Below are 7,512 nucleotides of genomic sequence, written 5' to 3' on the forward strand. Positions count from 1 at the left end.
TAGTGGTTTGGAGCCAGGTTTCTGGAGTCAAACTGCCTAGATAATAGCCCTGGCTCCACCAGGATGACTAGCCGTGTGATTTTTGTTGTGTGATGTTAACATGAATAAAAATAATAATGGCTCACAGTAGGTGTTCATTAATACATCCACTATACCTGTAAATAAGAACATTATTACCATTGAGAAATTTAGGCCAGATGCAGTGGCTCGCGCCTGTAATCTCAGCATTTTGGGAGGCTGAGGCAGGTGGATCACTTGAGGCCAGGAATTTGAGACCAGCCTGGCCAACATGGTGAAACCCTGTCTTTACTAAAAATACAAAAATTAGCCAAGTACGGTGGCACACACCTGCAATCCCAGCTTGGGAGGCTGAGGCATGAGAATTGCTTGAACTCAGGAGGTGGAGGTTGCAGTGAGCTGAGATAACCCTACTTCACTTCAGACTGGGCAACAGAGGAAGACTCTGTTACAAAAAAAAAAGAAGAAGAAGAAAAAGAAAACAAAGAAAGGTATCATCTAAGGTCTAACACAGGACACATACAAGAATAATATAAAACAAGATAATATTCCCCAGGATGGCCTACAAAAACCTTGAACAAACAAACAAAAAGCTTGAAGCAAAAAAAGAAAAAGTAAAGGTTGACAAATTTGACAATATAACAGTTTCAAACTTCTGGGCAGACACAAAAGTGTCATAAAAATCTACAGCAAGCAAAACAGAAGAAAAAATACTTGTCATACTTATGGCTGACAAATGGTTAATGTCCTGCTTGTAGGACAATTAGGAAGAGGATACATACTTGGGAGAAGTTGGAGGGAAACTTTAGAGCCCCAGAGGAAGAGGTTGATTACAAGCTTAGGTGTTTGCATTTAATTTGATGAAAAAGACTCATCAAAGTTTTCGAGAACCAGTATTGTTCCTAAGGAAGATTAATCTGGTAGCTGCATAGTGGGTTGGCTGGAGAATAAAGACTAGTAAAGACTAGGATGCTGGCAAGATCAGGTGAAAGATAGTTTCAGCCTCTCCTGGAAATGGAAAGGAGAGAATGGTTACAAACATTCACTTGGGTCGAAAAACAGTAATGACTGAGATTTTCTGAGGTTTTGGAGCACAAGTAATCGGAAAGAATTAGCAGAGTTAAGGCAGATAGGAATAAAAACAGGTTTTGGGGGAGGCCAATGGTTTTCTTTCTGAAACCGCGTGAGTGTGAGGTGTTAGCTTTAAAATTAGGGAAGGAGAGTTTAACGGTTGGAAATGCAGATTTAGAGCTCTAACGTAAATGTAAATATAGAATTAGGATTCATCTTAATAGAAGTTGAGGTCAAAAACATAGATAAAATTACAGAAGTATTTTTACCGAGTGAAAATCTAGGCTTGAAGACCATAGCAGGAAAGGAAATGCTGAAAATACAGATTCCTGAACCCTATTCATACAGATTGTATTAGTCAGGGTTCTCTAGAGGGACAGAAGTAATAGGGTAGATAGATATATATAAAGGAGAGTTTATTAAGTATTAATTTACACAATCACAAGTTCCTGCAATAGGCTGTCTGCAAGCTGAGGAGCAAGGAGAGCCAGTCCAAGTTCCAAAACTGAAGAGCCTGGTGTCTGATATTTGAGGGCAGGAAGGATCCAGCACGTGAGAAAGATGTAGGCTGGAAGGCTAGGCCAGTCTAGTCTTTTCATGTTTTTCTGCCTGCTTTATATTCTAGCTACAGTGGCAGTTGATTAGATGGTACCTACCCAGAGTAAGGGTGGGTCTGCCTTTCCTAGCCCACTGACTCAAATGCTAACCTCCTTTGGCAACACCCTCACAGACACGCCCAGGATCAATACTTTACATCCTTCAATCCAATCAAGTTGACAGTATTAACCATCACATCTACTGAATCAGAGTTTTGGAATAAGGATTCTATATTTTTAATAAGCTGCCAATATTTTTCTCATAATCATTAAAGTTTGAGACTCTCTGCCTCAGGACACAAAAGATGCTGAGGAAAACTAAAGATGGTTAAAAGGTAGCAAGTAAATCTGGGTGGTGTAGCCAAGAAAGGAGTTATACAGTACAGGTATCAAATCTTTAATTGGCTCATGGAAGAAAGGAATAGAGGCTTTTGATTTGGATATTAAGAAGCAATTAGAAGCCTTCCTTCCTGTTTTAGTCTACTCAGGCTTCCATAATAGAATATCATAGACTGGTGGCTCATAAAAAGCAGAAATTTATTTCTCACACTTCTGGAGGCTACGAAGTCCAAGATCAAGGTGCCAACAGATTCTGGAGTCTGATGAGGGCCCTCTTCTCCCTGTGTCCTCACAGGATGGAGGAGTAAATGAGCTCCCTCAGGCCTGTTTTATGGGGGTACTAATTTCAATAATGAGGGCACATCCCTCATGACCTAATCACCTCCCAAAGGCCCAACCTCTTAATACCATCATCTTGGAGGTTAGGATTTAACATATTAGTTTTGGAGAACACATTCAGATCATAGCACCAACTAACTGAGAAAGGCCGAAGGAGGGGGAAGATGATCTTAATAAGTGTATGTATGTTAGGGGAGTCTGAGGGTGTTGGTTTACTTTCTTTTCTCCTTGTCACATTGCCTTGGTATAATCATAATTTGCCCATTTTCCATGGAAATCAGCAGCCACAGCCAGGACCACTCATACCCAGGGGTGATAATCTGTAGGTCAAAATAAAATGAGGTATGTACCAACCAGCCTTTGGTCATTCACTCCTCATTCCTCCCCTGGCACATTCTAAAGGCTTCTGGGTCTCTAATTGTGAGAATATTTGCCCCCAATTCTGCCCTGACCAGAGGAACTGCTTGGTGGGTGACATTAAGCCAGTGTGTTAAGCCATTCTTGCATTGCTATAAAGAAATACCTGAGACTGGATAATTTATTTTTAAAAAGAAGTTTAATTGCCTTATGGCTCTGCAGGCTTTACAAGCATGGTGTGGCATCTGCTCAGCTTCTGGGGAGGCCTCAGGGAGCTTTTACTCCTGGAAGAAGGTAAAGCAAGAGCTTTCATGTCATATGGTGAAAGGAGGAGCAAGAGAGAGTGCAGGGGCTCAAGGGGAGCTGTCACACACCTTTAAATGACCAGATCTCATCTCAACTCAGAGTAAGAGTTCACTGATTACCAAGGGGATGGTCCAAGCCATCCATGAGGGATCTGCCTCCATGATCCAAACACCTCCTATCAGGCCCCATATCCAATACTGGGGATTACCTTTTAACATGAGATTTGAGTAGGGACAAACACCCAAACTATATCATTCTGCCCTGAACCAACCTCAAATCTCATGATTTTCTCAAATGGCAAAATACAATCACATCCTCCAAATAATCTCCCAAAGTCTTAATTCATTTCAGCACTAACTCAGAAGTCCAAAGTCCCTTCTGAGACAAGGCAAGTCCCTTCCATCTCTGAGCCTGTAGAATCAAAAACAAGTTATTTACTTCCAAGATATAATGGGGGTATAGGCATTGAGTAACCATTTTCATTCCAAAAGGGAGAAATAAGCCAAAAGACAAGAGATACATGCCCCATGCAAGTATGAAACTAGCAGGTTCATCATTAAATCTTAAAGCTCCAAAATAATCTTCTTTCACTCCATGTTCCACATCCAGGGCACACTGGTGCAAAAAGTGGGCTGTTAAGCCTTGGGCAGCTTTGCCCCTGTGACTTTGCAGGGTTCAGCTGCTCTCACAGGTTGTTGAGTGCCTAAAGCTTTTCTGGGTGCAGGGGGCAAGCTGCCAGTGGATCTACCATTCTGGGGTCTGGAGGACAGTGGTCCCCTTCTCACATCTCCACTAAGCAGTGCCCCAGTGGGGACTCTGTGTAGGGCCTCCATTTCCCCTCCACAGTGCCCTAGTGGAGGTTCTCCATGAGGGTTGTGCCCCTGCAGCAGGCTTCTGCCTGGGCAGGTAGGCTTTTTCATACATCTTCTGAAATGTACATGGAGGCTGCTGAGCCTCATTCACTCTTGCACTGTATGCCTACAGACAACATCACACAGAAGCCATCAAGGCAAATAGCTCACACCCTCTGAAGCAGCAGCCTGAGCTGTATCTGGGAACCTTTGAGCTCCGAATTGAGCCAAGGGGCCAGGATGCAGAGAGCAGTGTCCTAAGGCTTTGCAGGGCAGTGAGGCCCTGGGTCTGGCCCACAAAACCATTCTTTCCTCCTAGGCCTCAGGGCCTGTGATAGGAGGGGCTGCCATGCAAATCTCCAAAATGCCTTCCAGACTTTTTTCCCATTGTCTTGGCTGTTAGCACTTGGCTTCCTTTTAGCTATGCAGATTTCTCTAGCAAGTGCTTGCTTCACAGCCAGCTTGAATTCCTCTCCCAAAATTGCTTTTTCTTTCTCTGCCATGTGACTAGGCTGCAAATTTTCCAAGCTTTTATGCTCTGCTTTCTGTTTAACTATAAATTCCAACTTTAAGTCATTTCTTTGCTCCCACATCTGGGTATAGGTGATTAGAAGGAGCTGGGCCCCATGTTAAATATTTTGCTGCTTGGAAATTTCTTCTGCCAGATGCTATAAATCATCACTCTTTAGTTCAAACTTTCACAGATCCCTAGGGCATGAACACAACACAACCAGGTTCTTTGCTAAGGCATAACAAGGGTGACCTTTGTTCTAGTTCCCAACAAGTTCCTCATTTCCATTTGAGACTTCAGCAGCTTGGACTTCACTCTTGATGTAACTATCAACATTTTGTTTACAATCATTTAACCAGTCTCAGAAAGTCCAAACTTTCCCTCAATTTCCTGTCTTCTTCTAAGGCCTCCACACTCTTCCAAACTCTACTTGTTACCTGGTTCCAAAGTTGCTTCCACATTTTCAGGCATCTTCATAGCAAGGCCCCACTCCTGGGTACCAATTTTCTGTATTATGCCATTCTTGTATTGCTATAAAGAAATACCTGAGACTGGGTAAATTACAAAGAAAAGAGATTTAATTGGCTCATGGTTCTGCAGGCTTTACAGGAAGCATGGTGCTGGCATCTGCTTAGCTTCTGCAGAGGCCTCAGGAAGTTTACAATGATAGAAGAAGGTAACAGGGAGGCAGGCACATCACATGGCCGAGCAGGAGCAAGAGAGGTGGAAGGAAGTGCCACACACTTTTAAACAACCAGATGTCTCAAGAACTCACTCACTATCATGAGGCCAGCACCAAGGGGATGGTACTAAACCGTTAATGAGAAATCCACAGCCATGGTTCAATCACTCCCAGAAGACCCCACCTACAACACTGGGGATTACAATTCAACATGAGATTTGGGCAGGGACAAATATACAAACTATATCAACCAGTATTCTTAGCGATGGTTTTGTGGTGTGTTAGTTATTTAGTTTGGCTCTGTGTCCCCACCCAAATTTTACCTTGAACTGTAATAATTCCCATACATCAAGGGCAGGACCAGGTGGAGATAATTGAATCATAGGGGTGGTTTTCCCCATACTGTTCTCATTATAGTGAGTGAGTTCTTACAAGATCTGATGGTTTTGTAAAGGGCTTCCCCCTTCACTCAGCACTTATTCTCTCTACTGCTGCCCTGTGAAGAGGTGCCTTCTGCCGTAATCATAAGTTTCCTGAGGACTCCCCAGCCATGAGGAACTGTAAGTCAATTAAACCTCTTTCCTTTAAAATTACCCAGTCTCAGGTATTTCTTCATAGCAGAGTGAAAATGGACTAATAGAGTTAGGCTCTGCTACAGTTTGGTTTGTTTGACCCTGCCAAACCTCATGTTGAAATTTGATCCCAGTATTGGAGGTGGGGACCTTTTGGGAGGTGTTTCAATCATGGGGGCATATTTCTCATGAACGGCTGGTGCCATCCTCGTGGTAATAAGTGAGTTCTTACTCTATTAGTTCACTCAAGAACTGTCTGTTAATAAGAGCCTGTTATCTTCCACCTCTCTCTACATGATCTCTGCAGACACTGGCTCCCTTCTGCTGTGAGTGGATGCAGCCTGAAGTCCTCACCAAAGACTGAGAAGATGCCATTGCTATGCTTCTTGTATAGCCTGCAAAACAGTGAGCCAAATAAACCTCTTTTCTTTATAAATTATGCAGCCTCAGTTATTTCTTTATAGCAGCGCAAATTGACTAAGACAGGTTGTCAATGCAAATGGATATGTAATATTATTTTTGAAATTTGACTTACCCATTTGTAATTAAATAATTTGAAGAAATGATTCTGAAGTATTTTGATTTTTGCTTTTTAAAGAAAAGAGCTCATAATTTAGCTCACAATTATGGGAGTCCACTACCATGGCAACAGCATCTGGTGAGGACCTTCATGTTGCATCATAACTTGTCAGAGGGCATCACATGATGAGAGGCAAGAACCTGAAGTTTTTTTGATACGTGATTAATGGCTGCCATAACTGAAATAACTCACAGAGATACTAGCTAGTAACTGCAGATGTGTAGTGCTTATTTAAAATCATGGTGTATGTTTTTAAATACCAGTAAAAAATGATGTAGAGGTTGCACTAAAATTTTGCAAGAAATATCTACTTTTTCTATTGTTAATACACTGCTTTTAAAGACATGGATCAAACTGGGCTAAAATCAAGGTACTAACAGAGCTGCAGCTTTTCTAGAAGCTCTAGGAGAGACTGTGTTTCCCTGCCTTTTACAGCTTCTAAAGGCCACCTGTATTTCTTGGCTTGTGGCTTCTTCTTCTGTTTTTAAATGATATCACTCCAATTTCCACTTCCACTGTCACCATTCTTTCCTGATTCTGTATCCTCCTGCACTCCTTTTACAATGAATTGTGATTACATTGGGCTTACCCAAGTAATGCGGGAATATCTCCCCATTTCAAAAATTTTAACTCAGTCATATTTCCAAAATTCCTTTTGCCATGTGTGATAGTTAATTTTATGTGCCAACTTCACTGGGACATGAGGTGCCCAGATTCAATAGTATTTCTGAGTGTTTCTACGAAAGTGTTTCCAAATAAGGTTAACACTTGAATTGGTGGACTGGGTAAAGTAGATTGTCCTCCTCAGTGTGGGTGTCATCATCCAATCTATTGAGGGCCTGGAAAGAACAAAAGGTGGAAGATCAACGAATCTGCCCCCTTTTTTATGCCTAAACACTTGAGATGGGACATCTCATTTCAACTTCTCCTGCTCTCAGACTGGGATTTTCACCATCAACTACCCTGGTTCTCAAGCCTCGGGGCTCAGACTGAATTATACTACTGGCTTTCCTGGGTCTCCAGCTTGCAGACTACAGATCATGGAACTTCTCAGCCTCCATAATCACGTGAGCCGGTTCCTCATCGTAAATGTATCTATATCTATATCTATAACCAGTTGGTTTTGTTTATCTGGAGAATTCTGAATAATATACCATATGAAGTAATATATTCACAGGTTCTAGGGATTAGGACATCAATGTCTTTGAGGGGCCATTATACAGTCTGCCACAGTGTCCTAGATAAACTTGAAAAGTAGACTCTGCCTTGAACTCCCACGTTGTTCTTATA

Source organism: Mandrillus leucophaeus, unplaced genomic scaffold, assembly GCF_000951045.1.
Source record: "Mandrillus leucophaeus isolate KB7577 unplaced genomic scaffold, Mleu.le_1.0 Scaffold126, whole genome shotgun sequence".
Classification (NCBI taxonomy): Eukaryota; Metazoa; Chordata; class Mammalia; order Primates; family Cercopithecidae; genus Mandrillus; species Mandrillus leucophaeus.